The sequence below is a fragment of the Siphateles boraxobius genome, unplaced genomic scaffold, assembly GCF_051911475.1.
Source record: "Siphateles boraxobius isolate OS27281-9 unplaced genomic scaffold, OSU_SipBor_1 41, whole genome shotgun sequence".
NCBI classification, from domain to species: Eukaryota; Metazoa; Chordata; class Actinopteri; order Cypriniformes; family Leuciscidae; genus Siphateles; species Siphateles boraxobius.
Window position 1 is genome coordinate 22,218,699 of NW_027509042.1, and position 20,455 is coordinate 22,239,153.

General features: G+C 37.9%; 1 protein-coding gene across 2 annotated transcripts in view; it reads right to left on the reverse strand.

The window, feature by feature from the left end:
• Positions 1 to 11,502, reverse strand: part of znf644b (zinc finger protein 644b) — a 32,493-nt gene extending 20,991 nt beyond the window's left edge. The window contains exon 1 of one of the 2 annotated variants that reach the window (XM_077198935.1): positions 11,357 to 11,502. The gene's annotated coding sequence lies outside the window, so the exon portion shown is untranslated. The remainder of the gene's footprint in view (positions 1 to 11,356) is intronic. The other variant, XM_077198934.1, reaches the window with a different exon arrangement.
• Positions 11,503 to 20,455: the final 8,953 nt, after the last annotated feature.

The window sequence follows — 20,455 nt, forward strand, 5'->3', positions numbered from 1 at the left end:
TCATCATTGCAATTAACTTTAATACAGAAGAAAAATGAAAATACACTAAATGATTATTTAAATAAATTAATACATACAGCATTTAACAAAAGTGAGTACACCCTTCACATTTCAGCAAACATTTTAGAACATCTTCTCAAGGGACAAAATGAAACTTGGATATATCTTAAGGCCTATTCGGATGGGACTAGTTTAACATGGAGAGGTGGGATAATGTAATTTTAGTACAGGACGTCTGTAATAATAATGGCCAATTCGCACAGGATAAGATATCTCAGTAAAACTAGAAGAAGTGGGAGGAGTAACTCGAATTACTCACCGCCGTCATGTGCCTATTACGTTGCTTCCTGATATCATGTTGTGCGCAAACACACACACACACATATATATATATATATATATATATATATATATATATATATAATAACCTATATTTGTATAGACCTAAATAAAACAGTTAGGTCCGGTCGGATGTATTAAATAAATTCAGATTGTATTATGTTGGTAATAGGCACTTATCTAACGCTAAAAGAAGTTTTGTGCCTCTAAAAAGTTCTTTCGACCTTCTTTTTGATCTGAATGGTGTGTGTAAAACACTTGAGTTTTGCCACAGTCAGACTTGACGTCCCACCGCCTAGAACACAACTGAATGATTTTTCGAGCACCTCAACCCACCTCAACCCGAAATATATACATACATATTTACAGCGGGTCTATTCGTACGGGATTAGTATTACCTGAGGTAATTTTTCCGGAACTTTTTACTGCAGGTAAAAGTCACCGTTATCTTTACTGACATTGTCTGGAATGATTACTGAGATGGCACATTCGGACGGATTAAAATCACTTTAAAATCAGAAGCTCTGGTAATAATTACTTTACCCCATCTCTCCATGTTAAACTAGTCCTGTCCAAATAGGGCTTTAGAGTAGTCAGTGTGCTGCTATACATTTACTGTCCTCTGAAAATAACTCAACATAGAGCCATTAATTTCAAAAAAGCTGGCAACAAAAGTGAGCACACCCTAAGTGATAATAGCTGTATGTCGTTTAACCATGCAAACATGGTTTGCACTGCCTTAATCCTAGGCATTCAACATGGCACCTCATGGCAAAGAACTAGAATTAGAATTGTTGCTCTCCACAAAGTTGACCTAGGCTATAAGAAGATTGGTAACACCCTGACACTGAGTTACAGTACAGGCCAGGGTCATACAGAGGTTTTCCAAGACGGGTTCCACTTGGATCAGGCCTTGCCAGGGTCAATCAAAGAAGTTGAGTCCTCATGCTGTGTGTCAGTTGCAGAAGCTGGCTTAAACAGACGCATAAGTGCTACCAGCATTGCTTTAGAGGTTGCAGAAGCGCAAGGTCAGCTTGTCAGTGCTCAGACCTTACGCCACACACTGCAACAAGTCTGTTTGCATGGCCGTCGTGCCAGAAGGAAGCCTCTTCTGAAGCTGGCTCACAAGAAAGCCCGCAAAGAGTTTGCTGAAAGCAACCTGTCCAAGAGCATGAATTACTGGAACCATGTCCTGTGGTCTGATGAGACATGAGACTAAGATAAACTTGTTTGGCTCAGATGGTGTCCAGCATGTGTGGTGATGCCCTGGTGAGGAGTACCAAGAACATTTTGTCTTGCCTACAGTCAAGCATGGTGGTGGGAGCATCATGGTCTGGGGCTGCATGAGTGCTGCTGGTACTGGGGAGCTGAGCTTCATTGAGGGAAACATGGATTCCAACATGTACTGTGACATTCTGGAGAAGAACATGATGCTCTACCTTCAGAAACTGGGCCGAACGGCATGATAACGACCCCAAACACACCGCCAAGATGACAACTGCCTTGCTGTGGAAGCTGAAGGTGATGGAGTGGCCAAGTATGTCTCCAGACCTGAACCCTATTGAGCACCTGTTGGGGCATCCTCAAGCAGAAGGTGGAGAAGCACCATGTGTCTAACAGCAAGCAGCTCCATGATGTCATTATGGAGGAGAGGAAGAGGATCCCAACAACAACCTGTGCAGCTCTGGTGAACTTCGTGCCTAGGAGGATTAAGGCAGAGCTAGATAACAATGGTGCTAACACAAAATATTGACACTTTGGACACAGTTTTGACATGTTCACTTAGGGTGTACTCACTTTTGTTGCCAGCTATTTTGACAATAATGGCTGTATGTTGAGTTATTTTCAGAGGACAGTAAATATATACTGCTATACAAGCAGCACATTGACTACTCTAAAATCTATCCAAGTTTAATTTCTTTAGTATTGTCCCTTGAGAAGATATACTAAAATGTTTGCTGAAATACGAAGGGTATACTCACTTTTGTGAGATACTGTATTTCTTGCACTGTGTTTAAAACCCTGTAACACCTTTGGTGTTCCCAGTCAAAAAAAATTACTGGTCTACAAAAAAAAATAACTTGTAAATATCTTGTTATGCTAAAGTGTATTATCACCAAATATTGGTTTAAATCTATTTGTCAACTTGTTTTCTTTGAATTAGGGCAGGTTTTGTGTTTATTTTTGTGCTTAGATCAATGAAGCCTACGATCAATCAGTTCCAAAAAAATAAATATATATAAAAAATATATAAATGTATTTAATAACTTTTCTGGGCCGGCAAGTTTCAATCCCATAGAAGCCTATGGAGGAGTGATCCAGCTCTCAGATTTAATCAAAAATAACTTAATTTGTGTTCCGAAGATGAACGAAAGTCTAATGGGGTTGAAACAACATGAGGGTGAGTAATTACTGAGAGACTTTTAATTTTTGGTTGAACTAACCCTTTAAGGTCAACATCTCATTTAAGATTCCTACAGTAGTAGAGCACATTACATTGTAATATACTAATGAGTCTGGTGGCTGTAATGAGAGGTCATGCTGGAGGTTAAATGATATGGAATGAGCAGCTAATAGTCATAGCATGACATAGGATAAATAGGCCTCCCTCTCTCTCTCTCTCTCTCTCTCTCTCTCTCTCTCTCTCTCTCTCTCTCTCTCTCTCTCTTTCTCACACACACTAATAGATTTATGCAGGTCTCCATGTTCTGGCTAGATCAACAGCTTACTGAAATATCTCTCCGGCCCAGCTGCAGTAGTGCTGGCTTGCTAATTCAGGCCAGTGTACTTCCATTAAAACATTCCCCTGTGTCTTCATTTAGAACACTAAGAACTGGGAGCCAAGCAAAAACAGGGAAGATGGGACCGAATTTTAGCATTCTGCACATTCCACAAATGCGTCTCAGTGAAAATATTTGACCTTGCTGAGTGACACATAATCAATTTGTGTGAAATGTAGTATTTAATTTACTTAGTCGTGCTATGTAATCTATTTTTACAGGATTTAATTATGAATTTGTGAGAGAGTGGGTTGCAGATTGCATCAGCCTGAGCCTTGCTCCTGGTCTTGACCTTCTTCAATTAGCTTTAGTATTCAGATCTTTTTCCCCTTAAATCTCTGTTAAGACTCTGTTTACATTATATTAAGGTAACTATCAAATACGCATGGACTGAGATAGGACTATGTCATGAACTTTGAATTGACTGGAAGTTTTCTCAGGACAAAAACAAAAGCAATGCGGCTTTTAGGGGAATTAGTGTGCATTATAATATTCTATAGCTCTCTGGTATTCTTGATACTGGTTGGTCAATCTCAAGATTCAGTATAGTGAAATATGTCCAAGGGATCGTTGTCTTAGCATCAATTTATAATTGATTGCTCATCTAGGAATTTATTGCTCATTCAGACATCCACAGACTCCACAGTCTCTACAAATAAATGAAAACCAAAACTCAAATCAATATTTAAGTAGCTGTACATTAAAGCAGCCATTACCACTTTCTTATCAAAAATCAAGTACAGAAAAAAAACTTTCTTTTATTTTTAATTGTTGTTTAAATGATCAAGTAAAGAGATTATTCTAATGGGGAAATGACCATTAAATCTGCTTAAGTCTGAGAAACTAAAACTGTAATGGTGCTTCACCTTAACGATAAAAACTAAAACATACGCCATCAGCTTTATTTGTAAACACCAATAAAAAAATAAGTAATTATCCTTGTGTTTCCTGGGCCTCTTTATCCAGTGTCTATGGTAACCATACCTTTCAAGTATCCCGTTTTGGCCGGGAAAGTCCCGTATTTAACCCTTCTTTCCCGCCGTCCTCCCGTATTAGTATTTTCCCGTAAATCTCCCGTATTTTAACCTGCGCTATTAAAAAATAATAATGGCCCGGGCGGATAAAAAAAAAACATTCCCAATCTGAGCTCTGTCACTAGCCACGCGATAACTGCCAACTGCAGTAGCCTACTACAGGTACTGTGGGTACTGTAGGTGGCAGTTGTCGCGAGGTTAGTGTGTGAGGTAAGATGATGAGTGACAACGCGGGGGGGAAAAAGAAAAAAATCGGAGACGGATGGTGGACGCTACGACAGAGACGGAAGGCACTCCTGCCACAAAACCAAAACGCTCATGTAAATAACGCGATCAATGGGACAGCGAATTTATTTTCTGAAGAGGAGCAGGGTAGGGGTCAGTCACGCGTTTTGTAACTGCGACTTTAGCATCTTAAAACCTGTTAACCGTTGCCAGTGCGCCGACACACTGAAGCGTTTTTTTGTTTGTTTAAATAGTTCAAAGTTACTATCAGATTTAATGTTATTACCTTGGCAAACTATACATCATTAATGTTTAATGATGTATGATGTTTCATACAAAATACATTTCTAATAACTTTACAAAACTTTGTAGCTATTACTAACTATTTTTTTCCATTATGACAATAATTAATTCTACATTTACAATAAACTGCCAGGTGTCAGCTTTCAAATGAGATCATACTTGTGCTTTTAGTGCAAAGTGTTTATGAACTGTAGGCTATCTGTTTCAGTTTGGGTATGCCATTTCTGAGGATTTTTCAAAAGTGGGGTTGCAGCCTAACAGGTTAAAGAATGCAAAGTCCGCAACAAATTTGAACAACAACTCACTAAAAGAGTAAATAAAAGTTATGTGACATGTAAAGAAAAGCTGTAAAAGAAAAGCAATATGAAATTAAAAGAATGTGTGGAATGAAAATAAAATGTAAATGAGACAAGCAATGTTAAATGAACAGAAAATATGCAAATAAGCCTTTAAAATAAATGCTCTTCATATATACCCTTTTGTGTTTTCATTTAAGCTATAACACTTGTCTGAAAATGTAAGGGATAACGTTACTGGAGCTTGGTTTGGGGTGGTGGGACTGCTCGCGGTGGGCGCCGGAAAATTTCCCTTATTTTCAAATCCAAAACTTGACAGGTATGATGGTAACAAAGCATAAATATTGGTGTAAAATAGCTTCATTGTGAACATATGCTTAGATAATTTAGAATGAGAAAACATAGTTGCAAAGAACTAATGATCAATAATAAGGGTATTTAGATCTTTTTTTTTTGAAAATTATGCGACTCAATACAAGGGTCAGTCACACATTTGCAATAACACTCCACAGAAACACCAACAAAGCAACAACCTGGGTCATACTTTCATACTTGTTGCGTACAAAGCAACAAACCAAACTGTCCTTGCTATTAAATATGCTCATACAACAGGAAGTTTCAGTCCTCTATTCTAATTGGTCAAGCAGAGTTCAAAGTGTGCTGATATGCATAGCCTGACGTCATCATACTCAGATTCTAGTCAGAATGTGAGTCTGAAACTACTCTATTGGGCTGTGATTATGTGGCATGTGTCAACCGAACCAGAAAAAAAAGGCCTTTGGATAGACCTAGAACCAATCAGAGCAACGGAGTAAGTGACGTATGTTGAGAGATAGATTAAAGTTGATAGATTAAACTTTTTCCGAATCCCGTAGGAAGGAAGGCAAAAACGTCTTTCCCATTCGACAAATGCCTTGATCACGGCTCTCTGTTCCTCTTCTAAAATTAATGCGCTGTCTATATCTTCTATAACACAAGCGATAGCGGAATACACAACTCAATTCTCCAGCGGCTGCCATGAATTCAACCCAAGCACTCTGATGACGTGGATGGTTACGTTACCGTTGCTCTGCTCACATAGATATGATGTCTATGGTTGCTCATCTGTCCATCATCGTATAAAACCCGCCCTGACAATTTGATTGGTCAGAACAATTTTTGTTCGGGCATAATAGCTCCTCAACGGATAGAGTCCAGACCGAACTTCCCGTCCAAAAAATTTTGTGGGCGGGGTTCGGCCTGGTATCCAGGGTAATGTTTACAAGAGTTGGAGAGTGAAACTGAAACACTGGCCAGTATGGTGTTGGAGATTTCGAAAGCTATGGTATCCAGGGTAATGTTGGCATACCACCACGAAGTATGAACCGACAGGAGTAACAGGAAGCTGTGAGGAATGTCCGGGTACTAACCCGGATTGTATCCAAAAAACATAAAACCACAGCTTCCCAAATCACTGCAGAATTAAATGTGAACCTCGACTCTCCTGTTTCTGCCAAAACTGTTTGTCAGTTTTATCATGACATTCCCAACTATATTGTAACATTCCCAACTGTGCTTGATGGGTGCGTCACTGCCAAGAACTACTGAACCATTTTGGAGGACCATGTGGTTCAAACATTGTACCCTGAAGGGTGTGCACTGTATTATCATGATAATGCACCAATACAAACAGCAAGACAGGTAACAGAACGGTTTGATGAACATGAAAGTGAAGTTGGACATCTCCATGGCCTGCCCTGCACAGTCACCAGATCTAATTATTGTTGAGCCACTTTGGGGTATTTTGGAGGAGCAAGTTAGAAAACGTTTTCCTCCACCAGCATCATGTAGTGACCTGGCTACTGCTCTGGAAGAGGAATGGCATAAAATCCCTCTGGCCACTGGCAGGACTTGTATCTATCATTCCCAAGTTTATGCTGTATTGGCCACAAAGGAATGCCCCACACCATAAAAAATCACTGTCATCTAAAACCAGTTTCATTGTCCAACCCCTGTCTATTTAGTATAACAGCACATAGATATTTCACTCCACTTATCTGTGTTCACTGCTTTCAAGAGCACACTACTTGATATTATTTACTGTTGATTTTACTTTTTGACATTTTTTAATAACATAAACATCACATTTACAGTCATACGGCTGAGCCGTGCTGATAATACAGTCCAATAGCACTCTTTGACATGATTGATCCATTTTTTAATCTATTCAGTTTATTTGTAGTTTTTATTAAATAAATAATCAAAGGTGCAATTGTATGTGTGGGTAGAAAGTCTCTTGAGTTACGGCTGACGAGTCACACAGCTTTATGGCTTGCAAGTCTAGCATTGTGAGTAACTGACTAGAGAGCAAATGAAAACACTGAAACTTGACATAGTTAGCAAAGAGCTAGGGCCGAAAAAAGGTTAAAGTCAGCATAAAACATAAATTGTGACATACACTATATTGCCAAAAGATCTGGGACGTCTGTCTTTACATGCATGTGAACTTTAATGACATCCACTTCTTAATCCGTAGGGTTTAATATGGAGTTGACCCACCCTTTGCAACTATAACAGCTTCAACTCTTCTGGGAAGGCTTTCCACAAGGTTTAGGAGAATTTGTTTTTATGGGAATTCTTTTACCATTTTTCTAGAAGCGTATTTGTGAGGTCAGTCACTGATTTTGGACGAGAAGACCTGGCTTGCAGTCTCAGCTCTAATTCATCCCAAAGGTGTTCTATCGGGTGGAGGTCAGGACTTACGTTTATAGACAAATTCTACTTACACGATGTTGATCAAATTTCAACAGTGTTGGGGAAAGTTACTTTTAAAAGTAATGCATAACAATATTGCGTTACTCCCTAAAAAAGTAACTAATTGCGATAGTAACTTTTTTAATGAAATGCAATGCGTTGCACTACTTTTGCATTACTTTTTCTCACCTGGGTGAGCTTGCTTGTTTGTTTTTTCATTTTTCTATTTTTGGCAAATGTAAAGACACTTTCAAATCAAAAGTGAAATGAATAAGCCTCAGGCTGAAAGAAATGCAAAATCATGCCTGTATAGTAGAGGGCGCAGTTAAAAAAAATTGTTTTGTTCTGTCATTCTGGATTGAAGAAGAATAGGATGCAGGAGAAGAAAGCTTACGCTTACTTCAGCATTAAAATGTTTAAAAAATTAAACTCAAACTTAAAAAATACTGTTTCCTGTACAGAAACTATAGGATGTTGCGCATAAGCGTTCAACACAAAATGAATGAATCACTGTGAGAGCCAACTCATTGTTCCTGAGTCATATTAAAGGGGTGGTAAAATGCCCTTTTCACATGATGTAAAATAAATCTCTGATGTCCCCAGAGTGTGTGTGTGAAGTTTTAGCACAAAATACCCCACAGATATTTTTATATAGCATGTTAAAGTTGTCACTTTTTGAGGGTTAGCAAAAACGCACCATTTTGTGCCTGGCCCTTTAAATGCAAATGAGCTGCCTCTAGGGCTGGACCAGAATATTCGAATATTCGTTCGGTGGGTTGGTATTCGATTTGAAAATTTGACATTCGAATATTCGTTTTTTTTTTTTTTTTTTTGCACACCTGGGATCCCCCGCGAAACGGTTCTCACTCGCGCTTGAATAAGGCCGGCGACACACTGGCTGCATGGCGTGAGCGTCTCAGCTGTGTGGCATGTACGTTTTTATTTCAGCTCCCATGTTAACAGGTTTGAGTTTGCACACTGCCTGTGTGAAACACGCGTCTCAGGCGCGGCTCGAGCCACGCGGAAAATGCGTGCATGCTAGAAATAGAACCGACGCCTAACTGCAACGGGAGTGTTCTCTGGCTAGAGCGCAGAACAGCGGAGTTTGTATGGACCTAAGTGCATGCCTGAGCTTGTGTTTTGGGTTAAGCTGCGTTGCTTTGACATTGTGGAAAATAGAATAATAGAAACAAAATGTATTAGCCTTTTACCCGTTATTATCAATCTAAATTAATCTCGTTTTTAATTTAACTTAATTTCGTTTTTCTTTATTTAAATTTTGTTTTTTCTTTATTTAAGTTTCATTTTTCTTTATTTAAATTTCGTTTTTTCTTTATTTAAGTTTCATTTTTCTTTATTTAAATTTCGTTTTTTCTTTATTTAAGTTTCATTTTTCTTTATTTAAGTTTCGTTTTTCTTTATTTAAGTTTCGTTTTTCTTTATTTAAATTTATTTTTTTCTTTATTTAAATTTCGTTTTTCCTTATTTAAATTAATTTTTTTCTTTATTTAAATTTCGTTTTTCTTTATTTAAATCTACCCTTTACTGTGACAGTAATTTGTTAGTCAGAAAAATATTAGACTACCTTAAAAGTATTGCTTAATTTAACAGACCTGTGTGTGTGCGTTTTATATCATAGTGGAGTGTCCGTTCTCGGAGCATATAAACCCTGCCCGCGTGAGGTGCGCTGCTTCCCGCTCGCGCTGTTCTGTAGCTGACTAAAAGTTTATTAATTCTGAATGTGTCGGGTCTCGCGTGTCCATCTATATTGCACCAAATGCAACACTGCACTCCCTTGTGAAGTCGGTTGGATGAACGGTTCTCGAAATAATCAAAATGCAAAAAGACAGACCAACACAGAGATTCCTGCCTTTATTAGTGAAAAGAATATGTTCAGCCCCCTCTCGCCGAAGCTTCGAATATTCGATGTTCATTACTACCGAAGCTTCGAAGCTCAAAAAATGGTATTCGGACCAGCCCTAGCTGCCTCAGAGGGCGGGGTTTCAAGCGCTCTTAGCAGCTGCAATTACGATTACCTCAGGCAGACACACTAAAATGACAGAAACTGTTTTGCCTTTAATGTTAAAACAAAGTTAGACAAAGATGGAGAGACTCAAGAAGAAGTGACAACATGTAGAATGCAACAGGACGTCTCTGAATGGTTAGTTGATGAATGTATGTTGCTGATGTGGAGTTAACTATCTTCAATTAGCATAGTGTCATGATAATCTATAAATCGCTCGTATAGGAACTGTTGTGAGATGCACACAGAGTGACTTTTTATTGCATGTGAAAAGAAGGATGCTAAAGTTTGAGCTGACTCACAAATGTACTCTTATACAACGACTTTTCCTCTTCTCAACAGGGACTGCGTGTTCCTGGGGGCGGGGTTTATCTACATTTTAGGGTTGCTGATGTCACTAAACCAGGAGGAATGTCGTGTAGTCCCTACCAGACGTTTGTTGTAGTTCTTTTCTTTAAAAGCAAATATCCCCATTTGCTTTTAACTTTGAGCATTGTAACTTTGCAGATGTTGTTTATGCTCAAACAGCAACATTTCACACTAGCTAGAGTTAGAAAAGTAAAATTGTGTTGGACCACCCCTTTAAATATTCATTCAAAATGAAAGAATCCATCATAATCGACCCATTGCTACCGCCCTTGCGCCAGTGAACACGTCATCAGAGAAGATATGTTGTTGAAAGTAGAAGGGTAAGTTATTTTGATAAAAGATTGAGGGAGCACATGAATTAAAAAAAAATAATAATAATAATGTCCACATACTGTATGATTTATAATAAAACTCCAATATTGCATTAAAAAATCGATTTTGATTTCATGGTGACTTTAAAGCAGAATTTTAGCAGAAAAAGTTGTCATGCGACAAAAGAGACTTTGTACATCAGCAAGTCTGGAAATAATGGAGGTAAAGCAGAATTTATAAAAATGATGTCTACGGCCATACAGTAGGCTAGGCCACACATTTATATCAGTCCATTTGAAAGACTAGGCCTATAAAATGTGCGTTTACAGCTATTAAAAGTTCAGGGGACATGCAAGAATCTTTCACATAGGACCTATTTTTAAGTACCATACAAAATGATCGACTGTGGTTTTCAAGTGAAAGCAATAGGCTGGCGGCATGTTTGTTTGCCGCGGTGCGCAAACGCGTAGCGATCATATTCCCTCCAATCAAGGTCGCGCCGAGCGCATTCATGAAGAGCATCTAAACACGTCTGCGCTCTTCAAGTGTCAAACCCGCGACTAGAGGCCGCGACACAAACTCCCCGCTGACACGGAAAAACGGCTCGTCTCATCTAATGACTGACACCACGTTGGATCGATTCTGACACCCACCTTGTAAAAGTGTGTATAAAGTGTTTTGCAGGGGGGAAACGAGACAGCTCAGATGGCAGAAGAGCGTCCAACTTTCCCCCAAATGCAATACCATTCAGAGCAATAGCGTGATAGTGGAGGGGTGAAATGTTAGCTTGCAAGGTTCGTGACTGGCACGGTGTTGACATACCTGATGCCCGTCTATAAGCTCTCGTGCCCATGCAAGGACTCACTGTACCCATCGCGCACTCTCTCAACACGGTTAAACACACATCCAACAAGGGAAGACGTTTGTAAGCTTTAAACCTACCTTTCCAGAGAATGACACTATAACATGGGACAAATTTGTCATGGTACTTGATTACACTCCTTTTTCTCGTCCTCCATCTGTTACAATGTCGCCATTTTGCCTAAAATTCTGCAGGTTGAACTAAAACTGCAGGAGGGATGTTTGGTCTGTGCGTACACAAATCACACCATATACGAAGAACAAAATATATGTTTACGCTCTTTAAAAGGGAAAGTGAAACGGTAAGGTAGTGTTAAAATTCACGGAGAAATTGTGCTTTGGGTCTTAATAAAGCGGGGTGATGTGGAGACATACTGTAAATCCCCCGCTCACGATATGGATTATTCCAGAGACAGAGGGTGAATTCTTCTTAGGTGAAGTTACTGCTGGTGTTACAAAAAATAGAGAAAAGATGGTGGGGAGCTGGACTTGCACACCTAGTGATTTGGTGAATAATAATATCATAATTTGCTGGAAAAATCGTTTTATCGGAAAATTATTGTAAGCATTTCTTGTTGGAAATTGTTATACTTTTAGTGGAGATTGCAGTTTTAAGTTGTTTGATAATAGATACAGGCAACTGTCTTGTTTATGCATAATATAATGAATTCCTGAATTGCATTTATATTGTTGTTTGTAATGTGAGATTACACTTAAAGAAATGGAATAAGATCTTTTGCATATCATTTTTGTTACTATAAAGATGTGTTAAATGTATTTTAAACCACATATTTAAACTCTACATGCAGTGATTAAGAGTTTAATTGACATTAAACGTTTTCTTTCATAACATTGTCAGTGACAATGTTTGAATCCTTTAACAAATTTTAATATATATATATATATAATTATAATGTATGGTGTTATGCCCTAGAAGCTAGACAAATGCCAACGTGGACAGTTGTGTGACATCCTTAAAATCCATGAACAAAACTATGCAAGGTAAAAGCAAGATGGAGTGGGGTTCTTATGAAGATGGAGTTGGACATTTGCAACACATGTTTATGCAAAAGGGTTTTACAATATGTCCAGTTATAAGCATAGTTATACAATTACCATATTAAATTTGTTGACGAATTTGAGCACACAGACTTGTCTGTTGTGTGAGCTATAATTGTGTAAAAAAAAATTATTTAGACCTGAATGAGGGTCTATTTATTGTATTAAAAAAAAACTGTGTTAAAAGTTAACTAACCAAAGCCAAAGTAAAGAATCTAAAGTTTTAATAAAATGTAATGTAGTATATGTGAATCAATATTATTCTATTTATAATCTTATTTAATACGTCTTATTTTTATAAAAAACGTCCTCAACTGATTTTTTCCTGCAAATTTCTTAGCATGTACATATAGTTGGGCATTGTTTGGCACTGCAAGGATGATCAGCTGTTCTTCCAGTCTCCCTGTAGCACTGTCTTAGGCGTCTCGGACATTGCAGTTTATTGCTCTGGCCACATCTGCAGTCCTTATGCCTCCCTCTTCACACAAGTGATCGAGGACCCTGGACATCTTTCTTCTGGTGTTTTTCAGAGTCAGTAGAAAGGTCTCTTAAATGCCCTAAGTTATTGGAACTGTGACTTTAAATTGTCTACCGACTGTAAACTGTTAGTATCTATAGGATTGTTCCAGGTGTATGTGCAAAAAATCCTGTAAACTGTTAGTATCTATAGGATTGTTCCAGGTGCATTGTCAAAAAATCCAGCCACTCCTCTTTTTTTAAATCCCCATAAATCATCAGCAGTATCTCAGAACAAGCTGTTGCAGATTCTACCTTTTGTGATGTCACAAAATTCCTATGCCTGCCCATGACTGCTGATGGACCCCATCCTGAGTGAGCTGTGCCAAAGTTCCTTTCAAGGAAAGTCTATTCACTCTGCGGCCATATTTGCAATGCCTCCAGGCAGCTATTTCGGGCATCCAAGTCCTGTGAAATCTCACAAACTGATTGACAAACACAATTAAATAACATATTCTAAATCACAAAATACGACATGAACTGTTTCTTATGCTCAAATAGCGTTAAAAAAAGTTTACTTTTCAGGCTAGACCAGCCTATTTTTCTTTTATTGTTTGAATCATATTAATAGCAGTAGGTACAGGGCCTGAAGTTAACTTTTTTGACCACCAGCCACGGTGGCAGGTGGATTTAAAAAACCACCTGCCACAGTAACTTTTTTACCAGCCAATTTTTTTGTTTGTTTTGTTTTTTTGCCTCATAAAGGTGAAAAATAGAAATCACACAAACATTGTTCTTTAACTTGTAAGAATTCACATTTAAGTGCTGTCAAGTAATTAACAAAATCATTATAAGTAATAATAACTCTTAAGGGGGTTGCACACCGGATGCGCGGCGCCGCGTCGCGCAGAACCACGTCTTTAAAATTCGAACACACTATTTTCTATCAGTGTACACACACCAGCGGCGCCACTCGGCGTCTGTCCGCGGCGCCCAGCAACGGCTCAGTACCTTGTTCAATATCCTGCCGCGCCACAGAGCGCCGTTTACATAGTTTTACATTAAATGTACATTTATTTGTCTCAAATTGTCGTTAATGTAGCCTATATACTGACTTCACCCTGTAATGCAATATACATTTACTTTTACTTTACATGGATTCACAGAAATCAGCTGCTTAGATGAAAATTGTTGATGTTATCGGACAGACGAAAAAAATAATAATAATGAATCACTCAATTCTCATTGGCTACCTGCCAATGTGGCAGGTAGATTGACAGTTTTACCCGCCAATTGCAAAATTCACCCGCATTTGGCGCGTGGTCAGGTGTTAATTTCAGGCCCTGATCAGGTACTATATATTTAGTGTCACGTAACCTTCAGACTGATGGCAGAAGGTCTGGACTCCATCTGTCATTGACCAAGGACTGCCCAGAGGGGCAGTGAAAATGTGTGCAAAACTCTTGGATGTATTTTAGAGAATCTATGCTGCAAACTTTACATACTTCACATACTTTTGAAAATCCAGCATTTAGATGATCCTGAAAAGCGCTCATTGTCACAGTTGTAAACACGACGGCGTTCTTCTTCCAAGAGGGGGTTTTGCGCCACGGCATCTTTGTTTCCATTGGGCCGTTAAAGAACATGACACACACGTCTCCCGGACATCCCGTAGAATTCAACCAATTAGATGACGACTTTGAAAATCCTGAAGTGTTTCCTGTTAAGTGTGCCATATGTATCAGACGTTCAGCCAACGGTCTATGGGCGTGACGACTGAGGCTGAGATAACTATATGGCTATTAGGCTACGCTCCTTTCACTTTAATACACAGACCTAATATACAAATGAAATTTCTTTACTTGCTGTTTACGTTCACAGACATAAACGACTGTGTTTATGTGAACTTTGTTCGACATAACCTCGTATGTATTTGACAGTTTAAACGCAATATGATGTGAAAGAAAACCTAGTTTAATACCTCTGTACACATGCTTTGGATGTGCGCACTCAGAAAACCAGAAATTTTAGACTGATATGGCTTTAATACGCCTGCAGATAATAAACTTTCATGATGACGAAGAACTGCAATGTCACGTGAGCTTGACCGCGATAGAAATGATGATCAAAACCAAACAGAAGTTTTAGTTTTTGGTAGAGTGTTGGAGGCATGAGCTGTAAAGGCTCCGCCCTCTTCTGGAAAGTGGGATAGGGAGCAGCTGCTCATTTGCATTTAAAGATAATTTTTTCTTTCCACTCAAAAAATGTTTACAGCATGCTATAATAAATGATATGTGGGGTATTTTGAGCTGAAACTTCACAGATACATTCTGGGGACAACTGAGACTTATATTACATCTTGAAAAAATGGGAATAATAGGTCCCCTTTAAAATGCAGTATACTGAAAAGGGGACATTTCTTTTTCTTTCTTTCTTTTTCTTGTTTTCATTCTCTTAATTCACAGTCTTGTACAGTTTAACAATTTAACATGATTGAGATCCCTTTATTTAGATTAATAAGCACATGACAACTTATTGCATCATATGCATTTGACATCTGAACTGTGGGTTCAGAGAGATATGTGATGAAGCAAACAAAATCAAATAAGTCTTGTATGTGAATTGATTATAATAAATCATTAATATAGTAAAATAAAAAAAAATGCCTTTTAAAAGAAAGTTTAAAAATATCTAAGTCCAATGCTGGAGCACCTTATTTTCTTGCAGAGAACATTAAACACAGCAAAGTTGATTAATCTGGAGAGTGAACTGTACGTTTCTGATGATGAAATATCCAAATTAACATTAGGCCTCTGTTTTCAGAGCATGAAGTAATTCTTTTAATGGCCTGCCAAGCATAGGCTGAAAAGTTTGATATTGGTCTGCTGGAACAAGAGCAGAGAATCTCTAATAATTTATTATGCTGTTTGTGCCTCACGTTAGTAGTTATCATTCCCTACCTTGGGGTACAATGGGCCATTTTTATCCATTTTCTGGCTCACATTTTTTCTTGATCCTGTACGCTGCCGACTAAGCTTGAGCCTGGAGCAATGGTGTCGAAACATCACAGGAAACTGCATTATTATACTGCTGCCTGTTAACAGGCAGAAAAGAGACAGTGTACCCGTTTAAATCTGGGGGCAGAAGAATGAATACAAAGGATTAGAGAGTTCATCATTTCACCAGATGTGGTTTGTCTTTAAAGCAGGGCAGCGGAGAGAGCACATCGTGTTTCATCAATCCCGTTTCACTGCCAGCTCTGAGACCTAAACATATTAATGAAAGACTATTTTTCACTCGCTTCGCCATCAATTCAAGGTCACTCGTCTGCATTCACCTGTCCTTAAGGGAGATATAGGAGAAGTTCAATGGTTGTGGGGGCACTGTTTAATAATGTCTTTTGAAGATCTAATCACTTTGAATATAGATAGATAGATAGATAGATAGATAGATAGATAGATAGATAGATAGATAGATAGATAGATAGATAGATAGATAGATAGATAGATAGATAGATTAAAAAAATATGTCAATATCCTAAATCCTTGTCCTTGTAGGGACATTTTTGGTCCCCACGAGGAAAACAGCTTATAAATCAGACTAAATTATTTTATTTTTTTTAATGTAAAATTGCAAAAAGTTGTCTGTGACGGATAGGTTTAGGGGTAGGTTTTGGGTTAGGGGATACAATATACAGTTTGTACAGTATGAAAATCATTATGTCTATGGAAAGTGCCCAAACATAAAAAAACAATGTGTGTGTGTGTGTGTGTGTGTGTGTGTGTGTGTGTGTGTGTGTGTGTGTGTGTGTGTGTGTGTGTGTGTGTGTGTGTGTGTGTGTGTGTGTGTGTGTGTGTGTGTGTGTGTGTGTGGAAATTATGGAAACATATAAGTGGATGTAATGTGAGCTGCAAAAACATTTATTCCTCTTCTTTGCAAAAGATGACAAAGCCACAAGGTGGCAGAATGTCTCAGTGTATGAGTGGACATGCAAATCCTTGGAGGACATGAATTGAATTTTCTTCAGAAGAATTCTAATAAATTATACATGTATAGCCTAATAGGGCATCAGTCTTTCCAGTGTGTTAATGCAACAATTCAGATGTAACATTTTGCAATAGCTTTCATGTTTTTAAGGAATACGATTAAAGAAGTACAGGCAATTTTTCTTGTCTTGTGTGCCATGTATCAAACAATATCATTTAAATTCCAGCATTTATTATTAATAACCATTTCATTTTATTATAATAGAAACATGACCTTCCCTCACAAATAGCCAAAAAGAATAATGCTCTTATTTGCTTTCTCATGCTTCTCCTTTCAGTCAGTCTGCGAGTTGTTTTCAGTGTCACTATCTGTAAATGTATTGAATTCATCTCCACTTAACTTCCTGGAGTTTGTTGTTGTGTGTAGTGTTGACAGGATTTTTTGGTATAGGTTTGATGCTTTTTGTTTTCATTCGTAATCATTCAGTATTGTCTCTCTTCCTAGTTTGAAAGTGTTCTCCGAGTTACAAAACTCTGAAAACTTTCCCTGCCAGAGGCTTTCTCTACCTCTTTTAACTGAGTATTGCATGTGTGTAAACTTAGCAGAACTGTAGTTGATATTCTTTGAGCTGCGCTTTGTGAATGTTTTTTAGCAAAGCAATTATGGAAAAACAGAGTTTAAGGTTATCACGCCAGTTCAATTATGCATGTCAGAGAGGTAGTGATGTCTTCCCATGGAGTTTTGTAGTTGATCTTTCTGTAAACAAGTTTTAAGAATGCGGGATTTGAAGTAGATTGCAAAGAAGGAGCTGTTTTGAGCGCAAGGCTTCGGCTTTGATGTTGCCTTTGTTGGGGGGGGCCAAACAATGTTCATCAGAAAAGGAGAGACCTTGGGCAATAAGCGGAGACTGATTAGTTCTGCACACTGGAGATTATGGGCAATGGATGTTTTTGTAATATTTGTTTTCATTCCTCTGAGTATCTGAGGAAGAAGAAAAAGAGAGAAGCTTTACATACCACCAATTCTTTTTTCTCTTCAAAAGGCTGAGAAAATCTTCTGATTCTTTTGGTATGTCCATTGTTAATGCTCATTACTACAATAAGCCGTATTGCGCCTCTACAGATCATTCTAGAAAGAGAATTGTCAATGACCCACTGCTGTTTTCCACTTAATGTATTATTACAAAAGAATAAAAAATGGTGGTGTGTTTGTACCAAGGCTACAGGAGCACCGTCCAGAAAAAAAGACCTCTGGCTGGAATGTTTGTTATGGGGTCCCGTCAAATAAATTGAGTCCTTTGGTAGATTGCTGTGTTTTAAGCAGAAAGCTAGAGATTTGCACTGTCTGTCCATCTCCATTCGTTGACAATTAGAGGCAGCATTGTTGAGAAACAATGATTTTTCTTTTTTTCTTTTTCCAAAGAGAAAAATAATTAAAGCAAGTGTATCATATGTCTGTGTAGATGTGTATTATTTGGTCTGAGATCTGAATAACTACATTGGGGGATCAAAGTTGAATCAGCACTGCCTTAGGAATCCATGATGATGTATCAAGGCGCTCTTTTTATTTTGCCCGCTTTTTTGTTTTTGTTTTACCATTTTTTTAACCCAGCTCTCTTCATACAATATCATACAATTTTAGCTTTTCAGTTTAATTGGCAAAGTGTGAAATAGAAAACAACATTACATAAATGGGAGACATAGGGGTCCGTGTAAGTTGCGTTCAATCGTTTTTTTATTTATTTAATATTGAAAGTAGAGGCTTGTTGTCACTTTTTACCTCAGTGGGAGGGGGGGGCTTCTTCTTTTTGTTTTTAACTATTAAACAGTTTAACTATTATATCATTAAACTTATACAATTCACTAAACACACTGACCTTTTGTGATCAATAGCATGCTGTCATATATGGGGTAGGTTGTCAAAATATTTAATATTTTGCATATCACTGCATATTTCAGGGTTTTCATAGATCTGACAGGAAATATAAATATTATAAATAAATAAATTTCTCTCTTGGCTTTATTGTGCTCATTTTTTTACTCAAGAACAAAAATATGATGATAAGCAAGTTTAGTTTAGTTACACAGATCAATATCCTAATGTAAAGCACTTTTAAATTTTTGAACCCTACAATCACTGCTAGAGAAAGCAAAGAATTGTATATTTTGGACTTAAAACCTTATAGTTACCAAAATATAGCCTAATTCTTCCGATAACTTGCCACAGTCTACCCTACAGCACTTTCCTCACAATGTGAATATCAGTAAAATGAAAAATTGCAAGTTAATAATAGTAATTCAGGTTATTAATTCTGATTATCTACTGCTGTTATGGTTTAGTTTTTAAAATAGATCACAATTCACAAGTTATTGTATTCCTATATTGTTATGACTCTTGAAACAGCAAGGAGACCAGTGTTAGAAAGTATTGACATGTTTTGATTTCAACAGCTTCATTCAGACATTAGGTCTATAGACCTATTTCTCATATAAAAGGCAATTGTGTCTAATATGGGCCACATATTTAAAGCTGGATACAACAAGGCTACAAGGTCTGTATATCATCTATGAAAACTGACCTTGCACTTCCTGATAACATTCCCAGGCAAGAAGTAGCACATAAAAGCTACAACGGTGTATTTCACTTGATACAGCTGACATATTTGAAGCCTACAGAGATTCTTCAGTGGTTGTCTCATTGTGCAGAAGAATGGCAGTTTATTCAGTAATTCGCCCCCTGTCTCCTTCCACTGGCATTGGAAACAATACCATCCAGCCAAGTAGCATCCTGTACAACCAGCTGCAAATGTGCACATATTCAGGGAGCATACGGCAAATGACTGGAATGCAGACTCTGGCATGATGAACACACACTCTCTCTTTCTCTCTCTCTCTCATAAGCGACTGCACTGCCAGAAGCACATAGCTGTTAGAAACTGTCTTCAAAATGACAGTTGTGAATATGAGCTGATGACCACTAGAGGTCGCTCCAGCTAATAAAATCAGCGTGACTGCATAAAAAGCAGGCAAAGGCTGACAACTCATAAAATACACTCTATAATGTTGCATACCTCTGCTATATAACCATAAGATATTAAATGCATTCATAATGCTTAATGTGTGAGTGAATACAAAAACAATTTTATTGTAGAAGAGAGTCGAGACCTCTAAGTATTTTATTGACTTGACACAGGCCTTAATTAAAGTCAACTTGAAATAGAGTTTATGTTTCATTATCTAGCTTGAATATTGGCCTTGAGAGAACAACAAATTAGCTCATACTATTTCTTCCACGCATACACACACGCATGGACATTGTCCAGCTGTGAGGGTGTAAACAGGAACTCACCAGAGAAGGAGAATCGGACACCATAAAACATCATTAGTGCTTAAACTATCCCCATCCACCAGTCACATCCTTCTAGGGAAGAAAGACAGTAGATGAGAAGAACACATAGAAATACTGGAAGAAATAAGACATGCAGATAGTTCTTCAGTGAATAAATGGTCCTAATGGATACAGTGATCCAATGCAGGTCTGTCTCACAGACAGTAGGTCTGCTTAACCAGGGGTGACACTTATACTGCCCTGTGCATGGTGGCCGAGTTAAATTTCTGATTTTAAAAAAATCAGCCAGTAATAGCCTAGCATTTTCAGGTTTGGGAAACAACTGAAATA